General features: G+C 42.4%; 1 protein-coding gene across 5 annotated transcripts in view; it reads left to right on the plus strand.

Moving 5' to 3' along the window:
* Positions 1 to 10,319: 10,319 nt before the first annotated feature.
* The window catches only part of PLEKHA1 (pleckstrin homology domain containing A1), a 46,748-nt gene continuing 32,855 nt past the window's right edge, over positions 10,320 to 24,212 (plus strand). For 3 of the 5 annotated variants that reach the window (XM_077349991.1, XM_077349992.1, XM_077349988.1), the window contains exon 1: positions 10,320 to 10,446. The gene's annotated coding sequence lies outside the window, so the exon portion shown is untranslated. Of the gene's footprint in view, positions 10,447 to 10,548; positions 10,568 to 10,744; positions 10,764 to 24,212 lie in introns of those variants that run through there. The other 2 variants (XM_077349990.1, XM_077349989.1) reach the window with 2 other exon arrangements.

Raw genomic sequence — 24,212 nt, forward strand, 5'->3', positions numbered from 1 at the left:
GCAATTTGCTAATGACATTAAACAAATTATATACGGGCATCAGCATCTTATTTTGCATATCCAAAGTCATGGACAAAAACCTATTTTGTCATGGCGTAGGAATCATATTGTTGGAGAACTGGTAACTCCAGGGAGAACTGGGAAGGAAAGCACTTTACAAGATCTTCCTTTGGGCAATTTTACATGTGGACACTGTACGGTCTATAAATTGATGATGGAATTAAAAACTTACATCCACACCAACAATTACAAAGTCCAAATAAAGTCATTTATAGGTTGTGGTTCAAAAAATCATATTCACTATCAGATGCCCATGTAGATTTCTTTATATAGGTGTTTTATCACATCCTTTGAAAGTACGAATTACGGAGCATGTGTCCCGAATAAAAGATAATATTGAAGCACCCGTTATGTGTCATTGGGGAAATGGACATTGCAGCTTTTTTGTATTGAACAAATCTCCAAGAAACCACATCAGAGAATCAACCTGCTATGTAGATTACTTCAGAGAGAATGTTTTTGGAAATTTTCATTAGATAATATATCTCCAAATTATTTAAATTCCGCCTGGATTTTGTCCTTTTTCTTATGATTTGGTATCAGCTTATTGGGACAGCAGCATGCTATATTTCTTTAAATACTATCTGCCTGCATTAATTAGCTACAGCTGTAGAGCACCTGTTAGATTATTGGAAAAGGTTTTCACTGACACACTATGAATGATCTTTGAGGTCCCATTGCAGAGTTAATTATCATGGGGATCTCCATGATTGTGATGAGCCCGTGTTGTCGAGGGGATACTACATGGTAATTTTTATACTTTATAAGTGTGATGAACCCCTGTTTCCCGCCCCACACACTCACACACCCTTTTCTTTAAACCACTGATCTCCTTCTTGACAATAATGGAATGATATACTTCTATATAAATAGAATTTTGAACAATGTGTGGTTTTTGAATATCAATTCTTTTCTCCATAAGGTAGAAGAATAGAAGGGATGTCCTGGGTCATCTAGTCCAACCCCCTGCACAAACAGGAACCTCACAACTCTATCGGTCATCTACTGTAACCTTACACCCCCTTGACCCTTCACAGAATCAGTCTCTATGTCAGATGACTATCCAGCCTGTGTTTTAAAAATTTCTAAAGATGGAGAACCGACCACCTCTGAGGAAGCCTGTTCCACTGAGAAACTGCTCTGTCAGGAATGTCTTCCAAATTTTTAGATGGAATTTCTTTTGAATTAATTTCATCCCATTGGTTCTGGTCCATCCCTCTGGGGCAAGAGAAAACAACTCTGCTCCATCCTCTTCATAGCAGCCTTTTAAATACTTGAAGATGATTTATCAGATCCCCTCTCAGTTGTCTCCTCTCCAAGCTAAACAGACCAAGCTCCCCCAACCTTTCCTCATACATCTTGGTCTCCAACCCCCTCACCATCTTTGTTGCCCTCCTTTGGACACACTCCAGTTTGTTTTGATTCCCATATCATCAGCTATTGTACATTAACTGATATCAACAGCCCATTGCTGCATTATATATAGACTACTGTTTCTGCTACTTTAAAAAGGCTTCCACAATGGCATTACATAGAAGCTGGGCCTGCAAACAACAGAGATGTTAAGTAAATTTGATCATAAAACTGCAACAAATAAATGTGGTAGTTAAGAAAGGTTTAATGTTGGTTGGATCATACTCCTTTTACAGAATTTGTGCAAATTGTACACGTGCAGAAGGGAGACTCCTGGCATTCCCGCCTATTGACCACCAGTGTCTCAAAGGCTAGTAGGGGAAAATGGGGGGAAGAGGAGGCTTGCCAGTATTGTACTCATGTGTGATATCACTTCTGGCAAAACCTGGAAGTGATGTCTTGACAAAGAAGAGTTGGTTTTTATACCTAGCTTTTCTCTGCCTTAAGAAGTCACAAAGCAGCTTACGATTCCTTCCCTACCTTTCCCCACAACAGCCATCTTGTGAGGTCAGTGGGGCTGAGAGAGTTCTAAGAGAACTGTGATGGGCACTCAGCAGGCTTCATGGGGAAGAGTAAGAAATCAAACCCCATTCTGTAGATTAGAATCTACTGCTCTTAACCACTATACCATGCTGACTCTCTCTTGATGTTGGGGTGATTCTTTGGAATTAACATTACAGTTACCATGGAAATAAACTGCTTCTAAATCCTAGACTGCATCCCTTGATGTCGTGACAATACTTCTGGTTTTTCACCAAAAGTAATGTAATTCACTGGTATATTTGATAATTCTTCACAAACACTATGGGGTGCATGATGCAGCCTAGTATCCCTAATATTCGTGGAGACATTGTGTTGCTTGTCACCACTAAATACATCCCGAATACCATTCATATGATGCCATAACATTGATTATGCAAAACTCTCGTATTCCCCATTGATTCTGCACAACAGTCATTGCTATTTCCTCTGCTCCAAAATACTGTATTTCAGTGCTCAGGAACGATGAAAAACGTTTGTGGAAATCAAGAAGACTCTGAAGAAGAAATGAGACACAAATGTGCAGTTAGGGCACAATGAATGAACTGTGCCCACAGACCCTATGCCTGATTCTTCTGTGTAGAAAAGCTGACCAAACCCAGAAATTAACTGACAAATGACTCAAGGAAATACCATTGTTTTGAAAAGAATAGGCTGGGGAAACCCTTTACCTGCATGACATAGCAACTGTCCTCCCATCCAAAACAAACAGCTTTGCTAAGCTGAAGGTCATGGTTGTTCATGAATAAGCAACTATGTATACCCTTCCTACCAAAATTGTATAGAATAATAAACATTTCAGAACAACAGGAAAGCAACAAAGTGAGTAAAAAAATTAAAACCAAAAAAGTGCACTTGGAAAAAACAAAGAGGAAGGAAGTACATTGGTGTTATTTTAGGCTTTTAGTATACTCACCTTACTTGAGCTTCTGCAGATACACTGGAACAAGCTGCTACAATTTCCCTAGAATATGCAAACGTATCTTAACTCAGACAACCAGCCCATCCAGCTGGTACCAGTAACTGTGGCTCTTCAGAGCCTTATAAAAAGCTTTTCCCATTCCTGCATCATGAGAAGCTTTCAATGGGAGACTTGGAACAGAATCATGTGCTTAGGCTTGCTGGCCAGCAGCTCACAACCAACTGGAGTTCGGGAGGGTAGGCAGCGCACTGGCATAATTCTCTAGGACAGCCTTTTTCAACCTTTGACCATGGAGAAGCCCCTGCAATAATTTTTCATGCTTCAAGGAACTCCAGAAGTAATGTTAGCTGGCCATGCCTCTCTGCTATGCCCCCAGAAATGACATGCCACCAAAAATGATACCACCACCTACAATGGAAGTGGTCTGTTCCCTCTAGCTTGTAGCCGAGTCCATTAAGTCAGAAGGGGGAAACCTGCGGACCTATTCCAGAGATCCTGTGGATTCCTGGGGGTCCACAGACACCTGGTTGGGAATTCCTGCTCTAGGAATTACCAGAAAATCTAATGTAAAACCACAGAACTTCTGGCTGTTGAAAGAGTAATGTAACTTTGCTTTCAGGTTTTCCATGGAAGTGATATAATGCTGTTGCCCAATGGTGATTGGCAACAATAGCAGGAGATGGGAGATCCCCCACCCCAGTAGGCAAATTACAAGTCTACACAAGCTCTGACACTAAGGTATGATCACCCTCCAAGTCTGTAACCAGAATAAATGCAAACTGAAACACAGCATGATGAAAAATAAAAGCAAATGTTTACAAGCACAAACTTAGAACCAGCCTGCCCACAACATATTTACTTACTCATTTGAGGCCTCAGAAAAAAACAAAGGGCCAAACTGGGTAAAATTTCCTTGCCTGTTCAGCTATATTCTTATTCACCACAAGGCTGAGCATATTTATGTCTTGGCTCCAGCATTTTCAAACAGATGTGTGCTTTTTCCTAATGCTTTCGGTTACAATGCCTCCCTACTTGTCCTGCTACTACTTCAACAATCTTTCACCAATGGACACTAGGCCAACAAAAGACATCACAAAAGGCCCTATATCAACAAAACTACTCTCAGTAGACCATAACTTTCTGTAGACTCTTACTATGGTATGTCTATTCAGTGACCTTTATTTAAAAGTGCTCATGGGAATGCTTGTTAAAAGCAGTTAATATTATTTATGGAAATGTTACAGAAATGTAAGGTGCCAAATTCATTTTCTCTACTGATTATCAACTTGAGGGTTGTGACTCAAAAGTGGGCCAACCTCTAAAGGTGTGACCATTATCTTTTTTAAAAAGCCTTTTTCTTAAAAGAAGGCACAAGAAAGACAGAGGGGAAGGAAAGTCAGTTATATAGGCAGATATCAACAACCTCAGATATGCAGATGATACCACTCTAATGGCAGAAAGTGAAGAGGAACTAAAGAGCCTGTTGATGCGGGTGAAGGAGGAGAGTGCAAAAGTTGGCTTGAAACTCAACATCAAGAAAAGAAAGATCATGGTATCTGGCCCTCTCAATTCCTGGCAAATAGATGGGGAAGAAATGGAGATAGTAACAGATTTTATTTTCCTGGGCTCCAAGATCACTGCAGATGGGGATTGCAGCAAAGAAATTAAGACCATTTATGCACTGGGAACTTCACTGCCTCAGCTCCCATGCAGGAGCAAAAATCAGGGGCAGATTAGGAGCACCGGGCCAAATGCTGCCCCGTGTGGATGCAGGAAGAGGTGGGGCAACCTGCCACGACTAAAACTCCAGCCTGCAGCTCGGCATGAAACCTCCAGTGCATAAAAGGTCTAAAAGACGCTCGCTCCTGGGGAGGAAAGCTATGGCAAATCTAGACAGCATCCTAAAAAGCAGAGACATCACCCTGCCAACAAAAGTGCGTTTAGTCAAGGCTATGGTATTCCCAGTTGCAATGTATGGCTGCAAAAGTTGGACCATAAGGATGGCCGAGCGTCAAAGAATTGAGGCTTTTGAACTCTGGTGCTGGAGAAGACTCTTGCGAGTCCCCTGGTCTGCAAGGCGAACAAACTGGTCAGTCCTAGAGGAGATCAGCCCTGACTGCTCCTTAGAAGGCCAGATCCTGAAGATGAAACTTAAATACTTTGGCCACCTCATGAGAAGAAAAGACTCCCTGGAGACGAGCCTAATGCTGGGAGTGATTGAGGGCAAAAGAAGAAGGGGACGACAGAGAATGAGGTGGCTTGATGGAGTCACTGAAGCAGTTGGTGCAAATTTTAATGGATTCCGGGCAATGGTAGAGGACAGGAAGGCCTGGAGGATCATTGTCCATGGGGCCGCGATGGGTCAGACACGACTTCGCACCTAACAAGAACAACAAAATGCCAGACCTATACAGAAAAATGAGGATTGTTTCCATTTTGCATACAGGTCTATGTTGAAGACCATTCAGGACCAACTAAATATTTCAGGTATTTAAACCTAATGCTGTTTTCTAAAATGAGGCAAGCACCAACATACACAGCATCTAGCATGGATAAGTGTGGTATATCCTAAATCCTAAGCCAAATGACAATTCACTTCAAAGATAAGGGTTCAGAAATAATCAACAGAAGCCTTGCAATGTCAGATGTGTATGTATTAAGGATAGAACTGGGTACTCTTCAAAATCAGGGGTGAAATGAAGCACATTTGCTTCATCAATAGTACTGGTAGATTTGGGTTGAGAAATATCTGGGGATGGAGCCTAGGAAGGGTGGGGTTTGTGATGGTGGGATATCGGGAGGGACCTCAGTGCAGTATAAAGCCATAGAGTCCACCCTCCTAAGCAGCCATTTTCTCCAGGGGAACTGTTCTCTGTAACCTGGAGTCCAGTTGTAATAATGGAACTCTTCAGCTACCATCTGGAGATGATACTCCTATTTGTGGAACTGAGTTCCATAAGGTTTTCTCTTCACCTTATATAAGGAACAGAATACAAGATTTACCAGCACAGAGGTGATATAATCTGCTGTTAGAGAGCCACAGGAAATATCAGCAAAACATTTAAAATACATAAATAACTGAATCCATGAAAATTCAGGGTGCCCACAGAAAATCCAATTATGTGACCTTTCATAAATTTCTAGGGAAAATTGCCATGGTAATTGCAAAGCATTGTTCACAGCTGACCTCATCATTCATTGTTGCATTCTGATTACAGCTTTTGTTTCATTATAAAGTACAGTGACTGAATGTCTTCCTGGAACAAAGATGTATTTGCATGCAACCGCTGACTGTTAAAGAGGCTGGTTGTTTTATGCTTAAAGGGACAAAAAAGATCTTTTATTACTGCACACTGGACAAAAATATTCTAAGAAGAACAAAGCAGAATTTATCAGAAAAGCTAGATTTATAGCATCTTGAGAAACGATTCTTGGTTACTCAAAGTTTCCTAAGTACTGAAGTAATATCTAAACGTATTAACCTTCCATTCTAAAAGAAGGAAAACCTTACAAATTAAAATAGATGTTTATTTAAACTTGTTTGGTTGCTGTTAAATTTAACTGCATCCGTTTATGTAAAAGAGATTGCTTGTGTATGCCATCTAATCTCATTTGATCCAAAAGATAGACACAGAGTATTGCCCATCTTTCCTGTCAATTAAACTTACTTGACCACTGGAAGAGAAGTATCTTGATTTTATAACAACAGAGCAAATTTCGTATTTTTATGTGTTGGGGGTTGTTTTAATGGGATCTTTTAAACTGATATTGTTGCATTCTTTTCTTCTTTTGTGAACTGCCGTGAGCCAGTTTCTGGGAACGGTGGTATAAAAATGCAATAATAAATCCATTAAAAGTGCAGAATATATGTATTATGTGATGCTTTGGAATCTGCATAACTTATGGTTATATTGTGAAAAGCAAAAAAGATGACATATTTCCTGATTGACTACTTCAAACAAATGATCACTTTGACAAATTTCATTTGAAATACTCGTACTGTCTAGGAATATTCCTAATCTTCAAACCCCAAAAGAATATATTTTCATCATTTTTAAAAAAGAAGAGCTGTTTATTTTATATCCCACTTTTCTCTAACTGAAGGAGTCCCAAAACACCTTTCCCCTTCTTTCCCTGCAACAGAAAACTTGTGAGGTTGGTAGGGTTGAGAGAGCTCTAAGAGAACTGCAAGAACAATCCAAAGAGAACTATGATTAGCCCAAGGTCACTCAGCTGGGTGCACGTGGAAGAGTAGGGAATCAAATCCAGGTCTCCAGATTAGAGTCCACTACTCTTTAACTGCTACACCAGAAAAAATTAAGGAAAAAATGTCCTCTAAAGCAGTGGTCTGCAACCTTCCGGTTGCTGCAGACCGCTGCTCCGGAGTGGCGGGAGAGGGCGGCCCGGAGCCCCGTGCACACGCGGCAGACCCAGTGGAAACGCGCATGCGTGGACTGCCGCGAATGCGCATTTGCGCCACCGCCATGCCGGCGGCCGCGGCTCCCTCTCCCGGCCCCTCCGGGCCGCCAGCAAATTGGCCGCCAAAGCGGCCGATTAGCTTGCGGCTCGGCAAGCTTCTCTTCCCCCCCTCCCGAAACAAGAAGCTTGCCGGGCTGCGAGCTAATCGGCCGCTTCGGCGGCCGATTTGCTCGTGGCCTGGTGAGCTTCTCGCTTTGGGGAGGGGGCGGGAAGAGGGAGCTGCGGCCCGCGGATTGGGGACCACTGCTCTAAAGACAACATCTGGTAATCCTAGCATAATTAGTATAATTATAACAATGCAAGTAAGTTGAAAGATGAATCTTTCTGAGTCTTTCTAGAGCCTAGGGGTTGTAGACCTGCTGGAGAAACAAATTAATGCAGCAGCAAAATAAGCTTTCTCTTAGTTTAGAATGGAAAATGCTCCCTGCCCCCATGACTTGGCTCTTCTGAATGCTTGGATCCATGCTACCGTAGAAATGCAAAATTTCTGGACATTTTCAAACCCCAGAAAAGTTTTTTTCCTTGGGGAAAAAATGAACTTTTTTAAAGAACTAAAATATATATAACCTAATTTCATTTAACCATTTTAACAACAGCAAATGCATCACTTATAACTTACTTAGCATATCAAATTGAAATATTTAACATATGTATGGAATTTGTGTTTCAAAAGTTACAAATATACCCAATGCTTGGCAGAAAATTGCAAGCTGAGGCACCCTATGCCGTTTAGCACATGTACTTTAATTGTTGCTATCTGGTTAGAGCACCCTTTATCAAAAAGGGTTTCATGAAAACTTGGGGTTTCTTGACAACCCTTGAAGCGTTTCTGAAATGGGTGGGAGTTAATCAATTTTTAGGAGTTAATCGATTTTTAGTATTTTTAAATGTGTTAAACATTTATCAGGCAATAAGACCATAAGATCCTGTGTTGAGCAGGCGGTTGGACTAGATGGCCTGTATGGCCCCTTCCAACTCTATGATTCTATGACCATATGTCAACCCATCTCTTCTGCCATGGTCAATGATTGGCCTGGAGTGGGTGGGAAGGGGACGGGCCACGGGTAGGCATGTACATAGCTATGCTTCCCAACCATATTCTGCAGGATCATACCATTTCTGGGGTTTCTCAAAGCCTCAAGAATGTTTCAGTGGTTTCTCAAGGACAAAAAGTTGAGAAAGGATGGGCTAGAGAGAGCTAAATTCTCAATGGAACTTTCCGGTTTCCTCTGAGGCGTTGTTGCAGTTTCTGGTCCACCTCATTTTGGTCTTTTTTTTCTCCCTCCTGCAATAAGCTACTTCTTATCCAATCTGTAGCTATGCATAAAACAAAGTTTGAATCCAATGGCACCTTTAAGGTCAACGAAATTTAATTCTGGGCAACAAAATTTAACAAAATTTAATTCTTGCCTGTCCATCCATACTTCATTAGAAAGCAATTTGAGGGAGATGAAAAGATCAACCACAAGTCACCCCAAAATGTCCAAGAATCTCCCAACATGGAGTTGGCAACCCTAAAGAAATAAACTCAAATTAATTCTACCAGCAGCCCAGTACAATTGACTCCATACATTTTTCCATGATTATTTTTTTAAATTATACTTGAAACTGTAAACTCATCTTTCCTAAGGTGACTAGATTGTCCCACTTTTGGAGGGACATCTGGGGGCACCTGGCAAATTGTACTTATGTTGAAATTTAAAAATATATATTACAATACTATTTTTGCATTCTATGAAAGTTTTTGTTGCTCTATATAGACCAAATTTTAATCAAGACCCCCCCCCCCCCGTCAATGGTGTCCCACTTTACCAATGTTAAAATCTGGTCACCTTACTCTTTCCCCAAACTCCAGGAAGTATGCTTATTCTGTTTTGAGTTTTGCATTCAATTTTTAGATTTCCCTCCCTCCATTTGTTAATTGCTTGATTAGAAAGTTTAGATATAATAAAACAGGTTTGCACCTTATAGAAATATATTATTAAAATTGTTGTTGCTTTATGCCTCCTTTTTTGACTATTTTTTGTCTTTGTAAAAAAGGCAACGAGAATATTGTCGAATTGTTCCGTCCACTTCCTATTCCTGATGGCTATGTTGGAATAGGCAAGAATGTTAATGATTGAACAGAACAGATAGACAGGACTCTCTCTGTCCTCTGTCTATACAGAATTAATTCTCTCAATAAAACTTTTATTCTTTTAAGCATCCTCCTGGTTTCTCTTTGCAAATTTAAACTCTGCAGTATGATTTTAAGCCTATCTTTCAACCTGTATCCATTGGAGTTGATGGGATTAAAACTGTGTAACTCTGTTTACAATCGCACTGCAGTAATCTGAGTGTAATGAACAACACTCACACTTTATAGTCAGGTAAAAAAAATGGTTATGCTGTAATTAGTTTGTCGTTTTCTCCTAACTTTACCTGATAAAGTACCAGTAAGGTTTATCCGTCAAAACACACACACCCGCCAGAAAAAGAGAAAAAGGAGCGGGGTTAGCGACTACACTTCAATTTAGTTCTCTACAGGCCCTAAACTTTGTGTCTGAGGCGCCAAAAAGGCCACCGCAGGAACTCGTGTCATCCCCGACATAAAAGCTCTGCTGCAAGTCCCAGCACGTACACTTTAGCGCTGAGGGCTGTGGAGCGGGGAATACAAATCCCAGCGTGCAACGGCCTCCAGGTAATCGCGAGAGGAAGAGAGGAGCCCTAAGACTACAGAGACCAGGAACCCCTCGTAAAGCAGGCCTATCCTACGAGCTTCTTTGTCAGCGGCGCCTTTCTGGGAAGTGTAGTCCGAAAGCCGGCTGGGCTCACAGTGAGGAACCTTGGCGCAGGCGCCTAGACGCAAAAGGCAGTTCCCGTAGCTTACTGAGGCGACGAATAAAGTTTCTCCGGGGGGGGGGGGGAGAGGAGGAGAGAAGGCAGTCCGAGCGCTGAGAGGGAAAGAGGGCGGGGCCGAGCGCTGGGGAGCGGCGAAGCGGCGGCTGGTCCGGCTTCGCGGGGCTCCCGCACAGGAATTTGCCTGGGCTTGAGTGAGTACCGGCCGTCCGGAGGGAGGGAGGGAGGGAGGGAGGCGGGCGGGCCGGGAGAGGGTCCCTGCCGGCGGACAGGCGCTCGAGAGTGCGGCGGCGGCGGCGGCGAGGAGAGCGTTGCGTGTGTGCATAGTTCTGTGGGGCTGGCCGGGCGGAGGTGCAGGCGGCGGGGTCACGGCCGCGAGTGGGCGTCCGGGGAGGGCCGGGCGAGGGCTTGCGTGGGCGGGCAGCCCCAGGGCAGAAGCGGCTGCGGTGGGGGAAAGCGTGGGAGGGGCACAAGGGGGAGGGGCAGGAATGGTGGGTCGCGCGGAAGGCAGGTAAGGAGCCCCTGGGAGGGAGGGGGCTGCGAATAGCGAAGGAATGAGTGCCCCCCCTTCCCAGTCATGTGGGTCACTGTGTTTCTGCATAGACGGGGGAGTAGTGGGGGGGGGGGACAGCAGGAGAAGGCTGCTGCCGCCGTGCACTCGCTGGCTAGTTTCCCTGTTAGGTTTGGGTACGATCGAGCCCGGCTCTCCTTATGCTTGCTGGGATGGGGCTTGGGAAGGACGGTGGTGGCTGTGACAGCAGAAGGGTTGGCGAAGGTGGGCGTGTTAAGGGAACCTCAGGTGGAGGAATGAGGCATTCTGGAACCGGGCATGCTCTGAGTGGCATCGGGTGATGTTGAAGGGTGGGAAGGCTACCGAGGGGGATGGATTAAGTAATGTAAACGATAGGTGTGATGTGATGGGGAATACCTGAGTAATGAGCATTTTCAGGAAAGGCTGTGCCCTGTATTTGCATAGATTTGCGGCAGGCAGCATTTTCTCTGAAATGTCCGCCTACATTTTGACTAGGGCTTTCAAAGTGACTTTTTATCTTGGGAACGCTGAGTAGCGCTTGGTATAATTAACCTGGTGTTTGATTCTCTGCAACGTCCCCAGTGGTCAGGGGATTGATCTTGCAAAGTAGTTCAGAGCCTGATGCTGTGTGGAGTCAGAATATATCTGTTTTGCATCATAGTGACTTTGGTTGTGGTGGCAGTGCTGTCGTTTTTTTTTTTGCATAGAGAGGGTGGGGGATATGAATACTGGCAAACCTCAGTGGGATTTTAGAGCAGTATGTGAGTTTAAAATGTGAACGCATTTTGGGATGTCTAATCTGAAGCTGCAAAATGACAAAAGCAAGAACAGTTCTGATTTAAATTGGGTTTGATACTGTGTAATGTTTTGTTTAAAGTGACTTGAAAAACTTTCTACTGTTTGCCTTTGTTTGACTAACATGTAAAGTAAAATTGTCAAAAAACTCTTTAGGATAGTTTTATGCTTGTCATTCAATTTTGACTATATCATCATAGGATATTAATATAGCATTTTTTTCTTTTATTGTATTCAGTTATATGCTCAAAATATTAACTTATTTGTGTAAATAGTTGTAAAATTAACATAAAATAACTCAAACATGCAGTGCTACAGTTCAGAAAAAAGGAGAGCTAATATTGACTGTTAGACTTCACACATTTTGCTAACATCTGACATTTCAAAATTTTACATGTATACAAAATTATTGAAGGCTGGGGCTTGAAGTACGTGTACACTGATAGTGACCAGTCATTCCTTAATAAACTGAAAAGAGCTACCTGGTTTGTGGGTTAGGCCTATTCGCTTAGTCATTCTGCCTTGAACCTTTGTATTTGGAGCCTACAAGTTCCTTGTTTGTGTTGTGGGAGTTAATGGTATGCTGATATTTTAAAAAGATACTGCCCTAATTATTGATAAAATAGTCCTGAGAGTTAAACTTTCTAAATTCAAGTAGAAAAGAGCAAGAGTCCAGTAGGACCTTGAAGACTAACAATATCGGTAGCAGGGTGTGAGCTTTTGTGAGTCAGCTCTCACTTCTTCATTGACTTATAAAAGCTCATACCCTGCCACAAATTTGGTTAGTCTTCAAGGTGCTACTGGACTCTTGTTCTTTTTTTTACTGCTGCAAACACACATGGCTGGCTACCCACCTTGATTTTTCTTACAATTACTCATCTTAGTCTAGTGGTTAAGAGCAGCAGCCTCCAATCCGAAGAATGGTACATTCAATATGTAATCTGGAGTACCGGGTTTGATCCTCCACATTCAGCCAGCTGGGTGACCTTGGTGATTGTAAGACGCTTTGAGTCTCCTCCGAGTAGTAAAAAGTGGGATACAAAAAACCCAGATCTTCTAATCCTTATCCATGGTTCCTCTCTATATTTGTAAAACAGCCTGGGGGGTGGAACGTGTCCAGAGGTCCAAGTTGGAATAGGGCCATTCATTGGCCCTGCCTCTGCAGCTCCCACGCTCTGTCCCTGGACTCTAGCCTCTTTGCTCTCAGATGCGTCTCAGTGCCTGGAGCCAGCAGCAGGTATGGGCAAAGGGTTGTGGTGGAGAGCCTGCTAAAGAGCCCTGTTCTTGGCCTGCTAATGAGCTGGCCAGGCCCCACCCGCCCCACTTGATCCAGCTGTGAGCTGCGGCCCAAAGCCAGGGGAGGGGGCCCTTTCTTAGGAATGGGCTTTAAAGCTAGTGATTTATATAATGTCACAATTTTGTGTAAAAATGGAGGTACTGTCTGGCTTTGTGACCCTTCCCTAGTTATGAATATATGTAATGGAAGAAAAATTGTGTAATAATTTTTATATACGTATACCTTCAACAGTGACATACTAAGGAAACTGCCGCTCGATTACATGCTTGTGCTATGCAAAGTAGAATTTAATCCGGCAGCATTATTCAGTTATTTACATATTACAAATCTTAAGCTAAAGTGGAAAGTGTTAAGGCAAAGCCAAGTAAGACAAAAAATTTCAAGTAAGAAATTTCCAGAGGTAGCATTTTGCTTGTTTAACCTATAGAGCAATGTGATGGACCCATGACTGTTCTCTTGTGGCGGTAAGTATGTAGTAGAAGATGCAGAAGTTATGTCCTCATTTTCAGAAAGTGTAAAGTTTCCCACCTCTGTGGCAGAGGAGGCTTAAGGCGTTTCCTGCTGGTGGTGGAAAGTGTTGTCCATTCATAGCTGACTTACAGCAACTTTGTAAGGTTTTCAAGAGAAGAGATATTCAGAGCTGGTTTGCCATTGTCTGCCTCTGTGTCATGACCCTGGTATTACTTAGTGCGCGGGTCGTCAACCTCTGGTCAACTGCCCAGTACCGGGCCGCTGGCAGCCATGTCTGCCTTCGCCCCCCGCCGTACTGCGAAGCTTGCCAGGCCGTGAGAGAAGCGGCCTAGCTAGCTTCTCGCTGCGAGAGGGAGGTGAAGAGGCAGGTGTGGCCGGCAGACACAAACGTGCATACGCGGAGCTGCCGTGTGCGTGTGCTTGCGTCCCCTGCTGGCACAAACGCGCATGCACGACAACTCCACGTTAGTGCCCCCTGCTTGCGCAAACACGCATGCATGTTTGCACACAGCTGCTGCGCATGCACGGTGCCCAGGCCACCGGCTCTCCCCCACCCCTGGAGGCAATCCTCAACTGCAAAAAGGTTGGGGATTAGCGATCCCCAACCTGTGGGCCGCGGACCACATGTGGTCCTTCGACTAATTGGAGGTGGGCCCCGAAGGACACCTTCCCCCCCCCCCCCCGGCCCTTTACAACACACTTTGAGTGTCATTGTCTCCCATCACTCTCAGATGGGACTATCTCGTTGGAGAGAAACAAGCTCAGGGTTCCCATTGATTTGTCATTGTCATGAGTTAAAATTTCCATGAAAATAAAATGTTCCTTATGTTCATTGTTGTGGCGTGTCTGTATCTTCTTTTGAAGGGATGTTTAAACATTACTATAGCAATCAGAGAGCTTTAGGGCAGTGGTTGAGAGTAGAGGAGTAAACTACACCCCCCCCCCCCACCGGGCCTCAGTAAAAGGCGTTGAGTGGACCCCGGTGATAAAAAGGTTGGGGACCACTGATTTAGAGGACTTTCTTCCAAATACTAGCTGCAGCTGATCCTGCTTAGCTTCCAAGAACTGACAAAATCAGGCTAGCCTATCCAGGTCAGGGTAGTTTCCTGCTAGAGCATGTATAACATGTCATATGTGTGAATCTAAATGTCTTTAAAATTTTTGTGGCTTTTATGCAAAAAGAACCTGGTTAGCAACATTTATTGTACTTCCTATTTAAAAGAATTAATCTTAATACTTTGATTTCCTACCCTTCCCATTCTATTAATATTCAGTTTGAGAGGTAGCATAGAAATCCTTAAGCCATATTGAGTCCATTTTAGTGAGATGCTAATCTGAAAGACCTTTGACCAAGTAATTGTTTGTAATACTGTGGGCACATTCATAGATGGTGTTTGTAATGTGTTTGCTGCATTATTTAGAATTTTAGACTTCTGTTTCATAAGAAGGGGGAACAGCTTGCTCAGTAGAGAGAGGGAGACAGGAGCTACCATCCCTCTCCATTGTGTTTGTACTTCAAAGGGCTGGACTCAGTAGTGGTACTTTTAGCCTCAATCTTTCCTTTTCTTATTCTTTTCCAGTATACCTGCATTGCAAAGTACTGAATGGGGAGAAGTTGGCAGAAGCCACTATAATGTTCTTAACAGTGAGGTGGGGCAGGATTCATGGAACTCTTTTTGTGCCTCTGTGCTTAATTGCTTACAGCACCTTCAGAGCTGAGAGTCTCTGCACAGGTTGTCCTTAAAACTTCTATGGGCTGCAGATGCTTTGGCTTTTTATGGCTGCTGAAAAGGCACAGAAGCTGGGCCACACAGCCATGTTCTGAGCTAGTTCTTTCTCTGCCCAGACTATAGAAGGGCGAAGGGACCAGGTCTGCCACTTTGAAAACAGGCTGGTTTCTTTCCTGCTCCCAAGTGGGTGTGGAGGAAGAAAGAATTTTGGTGCTTATGTGTGTCAGGAACATGACTACCTCATTTCTGGGTCAGGGGCAATATGAATAATGACTAGCTTGTTTCTTACCAAGGGGGTGGGTAAGTCATCTTGGCACTTGATTTGTTCAGGGATTCCGCTATGCTATGTCACTCTAAGTCTTCTCTTCCCTGTGAAGAACGTTTTGTCATGAAGGTTCTGTAATCAAATGAAGGGGGTTTAAAATGTCTGTATTTTAAAAGAGGAGCTCACCTGTGAGTTCCAGCAGAGCCCTGCTACCTACTAGCCAGGCAGGGCTGGTCTGGGAAGCTTGGTAGCCCCTCCCTTTGCATCCTAGCAACTTGACCCTTAGCAGAGAGGATGTGGTATTCCAGAAGCTATCTGCTTATATAGGAACCAAATCATTATTTATTATAACTAATAATCTACAAGTCTGTGTTATAATTATATGCATTTTCAAGTATTTATGTTAAGAGACTGGTTCCTTTTAGCAGTCTCTCACTAAATTCAAACAGTGGTCTAAGCAAAAATCATGGAAGTTTTCCTCTTCTCTGAGAAACGGAAAGCTGTCTGTAACTTCAGAAAGAAAGGGAGATAAGGAGATGGGAGGTTTCACAGGTGCTGGGCAGACCATTGTCTAACAGTTTCACGGCCCCTAGGAATGGGCCTATGCATCCCATTTTGCTAGAATAAGAATCTTAATTGGACCCTATACAGCTGCAGAATATTTGGCCTCATAGTCGACTCATCTGATGTCAACTGGTTAGCAGAAATGATTGATCAAATTACATCACTGGCCATGCATTTGATGGGTCAGCTAGAATCAGGCCAAAGTGGGTAATTAATCATAAAGATTCTTCAGTTTAGTTTTCAGCCTTTCTTTGGAATTCATCTAGTTTTGGAACACCTTTTGACTCTAGATGAGCCATGTTGGCCAGAGCACCTGCTTGACTTAGACTTTGAAATTCTTGGATTCAATTTTGTTAAGGTATCATCTGAATTTAGAACCAATGCTTGTAAAAGTGCTTAGGCTAGGTATTTAGCTTTATTATTTATATCCTCATATTTCACTGTTCTTTTATTGTACATTTCTGCACAGTTGTTTAATAAATCACCTTAATGATGCTTTGTTCTTAGGATTTGGCACTTCAGTCTGAATCCAGTATTTTAGCCCGTATTAGTTGTAGCTATTTTGGACGAACTATGGAGGGGGCAGGGGAAGCAAACCGTTTCTAGTGCAAAGACAGCCCCCCCCCCAATCTCAAACAACTGATCACCCACAATAATGCAATATCTAATTTGAACTGGTTCAAAATCTTGCAATAAACCCAAATGCCAACTTTGCTGCTACATATACCCAGACAACACAATCACTGGCCCCAACAACATCAACTATACCATCTCAGGCTTATTCACTTGTTCCTAATGCTGTATATGCCATTCAGTGCCAACAATGGGAGATTGCTGAATTATAAGTTATTACAATACTGTGGATAATGGAGCCCCCAGGGTTTAACAGAGATATCAGCTTCTTTTTCACTGCCCATGCTAAGTTACAACTCACTTCCTAAATATCTTGGGCTTAAGGGTACTACCAGACTCAAACTTCGTTCTCACACCTGTTATCTCCTTTATTATCTGTATACCAACATGCTGCTATTAACAGGTCTTTCTAAATGTGTTGTTCCAATCTTGGCTGTATTGCTCAGCTACTTATACATCTTGACACTAAGCCCCCGCCTATATGTAACATTTGCGGAAATCTGTTTCAATGTATCTGAAAGAATGTGCATCTACACATGCCAAGTCTCTCAGTTCTTGCTTATACCCAGAATTGAACTTTGATGATTTTTGGAGGCTCTTGTGGCCCTTTCTTGCATGCCAAGGGAAATGCCAATCGCCACTTTGGGGTCAGGAGGCAAACTTCCTCCTGGCTAGACTGGCCAGGGATTATGGTTTTTTGAGGGGAGGGCATCATCAGGGCATGGAATTGGGGACACTGTGGGTGGGCAGGTAGTTGTGAGTTTCCTGCTTGTGAAGGGGGTTGGACTATATGACCCCAAAGGTCCCTGCCACCTCCATGATTCTATGATGCCTGATCAACCCCTCAACTTTGAGAAGGACCTTGGTTTTGAGGTCCTTTAATAATTTTTATCCTGCTTTTCCTCCCTGTTAGAACTCAAACCAGATTAGAACATGGTTTCTGCTTTACCATGCTAAACATGGCAGCATGTGAAGGGCCAGTTCACATGATCATTTCAGCATGCTCATGTACTCAGTACCCAGTCTCATTTCATGTACCCAGTCTTGTGAGCATGATGTCCGAACTAAGCCCCTTCTGACCCTATTTTTAGGGCAGCTTTTGCAGGATTCAGGAGCATGTAAACCAGGCTCTGGAAGGATCCTTATATCGTATAGCACTGCTGGGCTCCAATTAATTACTGTAAGGCACAAAGTTCAATTCAGTGCAGAGGGGTTAGCATATAGAACAGTGATTTTCAAAGTTTTTAGATCAGGGTTATCCTGCTAAAAGAAGGAAACTATTGTGATCTGCTTCTTAGAATAGCAGGTTGGATTCAGCAGCTTGTTAACAGTATGACTCCTTTCTCCTTGTTTCCCTCTCCCCAACAGTCCTTTCTCATTCCAAGAGAGTGACTTCCTGGTGCTGTGGAATCCCCGTGGGCAGGTAGCTACATGCAGAGGTCTACATTGAGCAACCCCCAATATATTTCAAAAGATACGGCATTATGATTCTGTCTTTCGCTAGGAAAAATGAATTTCTGATGCTGAAATAATACAGCACAGTATGCAAATCTTCATGCCTATGTTCTGAATGTGGTTACGATTAAGGCAAGAAAGTTTTAAAATAACTTTACATCCTGAACGGCATGCGTGACACCCTAAGTATCGTTTGTCGTGGGTTGGTGTCACCATTTGAAGTGCCTGATGTGCTAACCCATTGTACACTAAAGTATACACCAGTGTTTGTTAGGTTTTATTGTTACAGCACAATTTCAGTTTAGAGACTGAATACAGTACACTGTCCTAGCAGTTGTTTAAACCAGCGGTCCCCAACCGCGGGGCCGCGGCTCCCTCTCCCCGCCGCCCCCAGTAAGAAACTTCCCAGGGCGCAAAAGCGGCCGATTAGCTTGCGGCCCAGCAAGCTTCTTTTTGTGGGAGGGGGGGGGAGAGGGAAGCAGGGCCGCACATGCACGTTTGTGCCATGTGCGGCCGCAAACACACATGCGCAGCACTGCCTGCATGCATGTTTGTGTCCGTGCATGGCGCAAACATGCGTGCGCAGCAGCTGCTGTGCATGCGCGTTTGTGTCTGCGCATGGCACAAACACACACGCACGAGAGTGCGGCGCATGCGTGTTTGCGACCACGCATGGCGCAAACGCGCATGCACAGCCCAGCCACGTATGCGCTGGAGTGCCGCGCATGCGCGACTGGGTGATCGCCCTCCCCGCCGCCGTCAGTTTGCAGCCTCGAGAAGGTTGCGGACCACTGGTTTAAACCATCACATAAAGCTGCCTTGTACTAAATCAGACCCTTGGTCCCCCAAAGTCAGTATTGTTTGTTCAGACTGGCAGCAGCTCTGCAGTGTCTCAGACAAAGGTCTTTCACAGCACCTACTGCCATATCTTTTAATTGGAGATGTCAGAGATGGAACCTGGGACCTTCTGCATGCCAAGCAGATGCTCTGCCACAGAGCCAAATAAGCTTTAATTTCCAAGCCAGTTAAACCCATGAGTATGAGCGTGGTATAGTGGTTTGAGTGTTGGATTAGGATCTGGGGGACCCAGGTTTGAGTTTCCACTCAGCCGTTAAATCTTGCTTGGTGACTTTAGGCCACTCACATTCTCAGCCAAACTTACTACCTCACAGGGTTAATGTGCAGATACTGTGATCAGAATCACGTAAGGTGCTTCAGCTCCCCAATGGGAGGAAAAGGAATATATAAATAAAGTAATGAAAACACAACAACAAAAGTAAGGGGGGAGGGTCCTGTAAGCAAATCTGCACTAAACTATCCTGCAGGATATGAATGGACTGATGATTTGCATGTATATTAATGACATATATCCTTTTCAGATGCCGCAAGTCATCATAGACTGTAACATTTCCTCTTATCAGATTTTTAGCCTATCAAACCAGTTTATTCCCTCAGGTGAACACTAACATCCTATAATAAATGCAGTTCCCGCGTTCCTGGTAAAATTTCTTCTCCTACAGTGCTTTTGTTGTATGTTGCTAAGGTTTTAGCAGTACTAATATCATAAAGATGGCCAAATATTGTTAATGGGTTGCCTATTTGAAATAATAGTCAAGTCAAGAATTCCCTTCTTTTGTGATGGCATATCTTTTTTTCTTTAAAAAAAAATAGAAGCATGATTTCATCTGAAGGGCAGAAGTGAAAGATCATTGCTCCCCCATCCTACAGAATCTGGGATTAGTTATGTATATACCTCAGCACTTAGAAATAGACACCCTGTATCCTGCTGTATAACTACAGCTATATTTTAAAACTAACTTTTGTCTCTTGTAGTTGCTGTGTTTGTTCCATTAAATTGAAAACCAGATTTATGTTTGGGCTGCCCCTGTAGTTTCAAATAAAAACTAAGGAGAACTGTTTAATGAATATTGTTGACATATTTGCATAACTTTAATAGTTTCTGTCTCCAACTTGAGTCTTTCCAAAAATGACTTTTGACTGACATTATTGGCTTTATTTAATAAAAATAGTGGCCAAGCTTTTTGCTTATATTACCTCTAGATGATGCTACAAACACACTGATAATGAAGTTTCTTGTTGAGCTTACAGATGAGTTTGGAATTTTGATTAAAAGTAATTGCCACCCCTACAAAATAGCTGCGATGGGAACCATTGACTAACTATAACCCTTCTCCATGTATGTATTTAAAATGTTTCAATTAAATAAAAAGTTAAGTGGAAAACTGAAGATCTCATTTGTATAGGTGGCCAAGAAAGCTTTCAGGAAATGGTATAATGGCCTCAGTTTATTAATATTAATTCAATTCAAATAAATTGTAGTTGGTAATCATAGTTACCATCTAAAAGTTGTTGCAGGATTGGGGTTTCTGAAGAGGTATCTAAACCAATGCTGGGAAGTCCATAAGGCTATGTAAAGAGGTTATATTCTATAGAGGTGTGGGGGAAGGAGGTTTTCTAGATGTGGCAGATCTGGTGAATGGAATGGACTTCCCACCAAGACCATAAATCATCCATTCTTTTCCTTTTTCCTAATTTCTTCTAGCTCTTCTCAGATTTATTTGCACATTCCATGTTGAGAGTCCCATTCCTTTCCTTTCTGCTGGTGGTGGGATTATTGTAGACTAGCAGTTTCAAGCAAGCATACTTCTAATAAAGACAAGAGGCAGTCAGTCGCATGTTATCTTTTTCATCTGAGACTACTGCTGGACTTGTGTGAAGTGTACCACCACCATTACCACTACTATAAAACTCCTATCACCTTAGTGCAGGGGTAGTCAACCTGTGGTCCTACAGATGTTCATGGACTACAATTCATGGGAATTGTAGTCCATGAACATCTGGAGGACCACAGGTTGCCTACCCCTGCCTTAGTGTACCTTGAAACTGCTGGAGAAGTACTGTGGGCAAGATTAAGGACATAGAAGGAAGGAATGTGAAAGTTGACAAAAGGAAATATGAATGAGGGAAGGCAGGCTAAGAGAATAAGGAACTTGAAAAGGGAGAATGAAGGAGTATGGAAGGGGTCAGGAAGTGAGGCAGAAAATGGATGCTAGAAAACACATTTTTGGGTGCAACCTTGAAGATCACTGTAATTGTATGACATTGTATTGCTGATCCACACCTTGTCTGCTAGCTACCATTCAAATAGGGATGTGAATTCAGTATCAATTGAACATGGAAATGTTGGTAGTTATTAAAATAAATTCTGTAAATTTGAATGATTGAAGATAACACCTTCAATAATTCACTTAACTGTCAGTGTAAAAGGTAGACCTGTGGGAAGACTTAATGTAACACATTGAGTCTAATTTCAGTCTACTTCTGTGCAAGTTGGTGGAATGGTTATATTTGCGAATGATTAAGTAGCCTCACTTTTTTTTGGTATTATGCATGTGTACATACGCTCCTCATTCTCAGGTTTGCCTAGCCAACAGATTTTGATGATAATGTAAAGAAACTTTTGTAAGTCAGAAGAAGGCAATATTTACATACCTTGCTGCTTTCAGGTTTTAACTACAAACATATCTGACCAATAAAGGATTTATTTAGTATAATAATAAAAGCACGACTATAAAAATAACAGCTATATGTCTTTCTAATTCATTATGTCAAATAAGAATTAATGAACACCAACAGCTGAAGAAAGACAAATACATTTCACATAAAACTGGATGGCTGGCTTTGATGAAATATTTGTCATTATAACTCAAGCTAGACCAGCTTTTACAACTCTTTTTTTTTTACTGTTGAGAAACATTGTTTAGGCTTTGAGAAATGCCAGATGTGGTGTAATCATGCAGAATATGGTTGGAAAGCATAGCTGTGTACATGCCCATCCAGGGCCTTTCCCGGACTCACCCCTTCCAGGGTCATCACTGGCCGCTGGGGGGGGGGGTAGGTAAACATGACCATATATGGTCAAAACACCCAACATGCTTAACAAATTAAAAAATATATAAAAATTGACCACCACCCATGCAGGAAACCCTTCAAGGGTTGTCAAGGAACTCCAGGGTTTCACAAAATACTGATTGAGAAAGCCTGGGCTAGACTGATATCATCCAATCTCTGAAGCTAAGCAGGGTTTTCTCTGGTTAATACTTGATGCAGGGTTTCTTTGCAGATCCAGGCAATAGCAAACTACCCATGCTCCTCTCTTGCCTTGAAAACCTGACAGGGTTGCCATAAGTTACCTGTGTCTAGATTTTAATTTTTTTATTTTATTTTATTTATATACCACCCTCCCTGACGGCTCAGGGCAGTTTACATAGAACAGGAACAATACAAATCATAGAGTTGGAAGGGGCCATACAGGCCATCTAGTCCAACCCCCTGCTCAACGCAGGAGCAGCCCAAAGCATCCAAGAAAAGTGTGTATCCAACCTTTGCTTGAAGACTGCCAGTGAGGGGGAGCTCACCACCTCCTTAGGCAGCCTATTCCACTGCTGAACTACTCTGACTGTGAAATTTTTTTTCCTGATATCTAGGCTATATCGTTGTACTTCTAGTTTCAACCCATTACTGCGTGTCCTTTCCTCTGCAGCCAATGGGAACAGCATTCTGCCCTCCTCCAGATATCTCGATAATTGTGACAATAATAGTACAATGGTAACGGTAGAATAGTAAACAGTGAAATCTAATGTAACAGTATTATGGTAAACAATGGAACCTTGACAAAATCAACTCGAAAGCTCACACCTTGAATAAAACTTTGTTGGTCTTAAGGGTGCTACTAGACTCTGATTTTGTTGTGCTACTTCTGACCAACATGGCTACCCACTTGAATGGAACCTTGTGTCAACTATTGCTTACTGATGACCCTGTGGTTTGACAGATCGGAAGTGGTTTCCATAGAAAGTAGGGAGGCTCGTGGGCCAATGGAAGGTGATTCCCACTTTCTATCACCACACATCTTGCCCTTTTCTAATCTGATTCTCTCTTCTGGGATCTTACTTAATTCCCCCGTTATTTTGAAGTATGATGATATATTTTTGAGTATGTTTACATTTGGAACAAAGAATTATCTTATAATATTAATTTTATTTTAACTTCATCAGTATGTCAAGAGGTAGATTGGTAGTAAACAGTTGTTCACTGTAACAATACTGTTTTCGGTAAAAAAATTTTTTTTTAACTTTCTGGAATGATCATGTATTTTTGTACAACAGAATTGTTGGAATCAGGGCTCTGACAGAATAAAACAGTTTTGCAGGGCCTGCAAAAGGGGGCTTCCCCACCAGGCATTTGGTTGAGGCCGACTGAAATTAGCAACATCTACAGGACCCCTGAATCTCCCAGGAATCCATATACCCAATCTGAACCTTGGACCTATTCGAATAGTTTAGACTGTTATCCTCAATTGTGGTATCCTCATATTGTTGTTGTTGTTGTTATAGTTTATTCATTCATTATGTAGAAAAAAGTCCCATGTACCATTTTTCATTCCATGTATACCACCCTGAGCCTCAGGGGAGGGCAGCATGTAAATAAATAAATAAATAAAAATAACCCAAAGACAAAACTTCTTCTTGTTCATAAAAAAAAATGTGTTTTACTTGTCATATGAGTTTCAATTCACTTCACAGTTTTTCAACATGAAGGATCAATTTTGAAAATTTTGCTTGAATCCACTAGCACTTTCGCAGGATCAAAATATTTAATGACCTGCTTTCTTGGACGGGAAAACATACTTATTACTTTTTAAAAGTAAATGTTTTAAAAGAAATGTATTGACACTGAGATAAACAAAAGCAGACTTCCTTGGAAGACTCACATTTATCCTGGGAAGAATTTGTTTTGGAGGGTGCACAAAATATCTGTTACCAATATTCTGAAATTTTTCATACTTGTTTGAAGACAATTGAAGGGCAGCCTAAGACATAAGGAAACTGTAGAATCATAACAGAGCAGAATTAGGGAAATTTGGTTTTCCCAGTTGAAAGTCATCTTCGTTTCACCAGTTTGTGTATATTTGAGCAACTGTTAACAGCTTCTGTTGTCCCCCTTTGTGTCTTGTTTTCTCTGTTTCATCCTCAAAAAATCCCAACCAATCATAGGCTGACATCAGATCTGGCTATGTGCTAAGATATTTGAGATCAAATGAACCCCATTTATAATAAGACACTGCTTCCTGGTCTTGTGAATGATCTTAGCCAATAAGGAATTCCTTTAACAACTGACCCCTTGTCAGCCGACTT

This window comes from Paroedura picta, chromosome 8 (assembly GCF_049243985.1).
Source record: "Paroedura picta isolate Pp20150507F chromosome 8, Ppicta_v3.0, whole genome shotgun sequence".
In the NCBI taxonomy this organism is placed as follows: Eukaryota; Metazoa; Chordata; class Lepidosauria; order Squamata; family Gekkonidae; genus Paroedura; species Paroedura picta.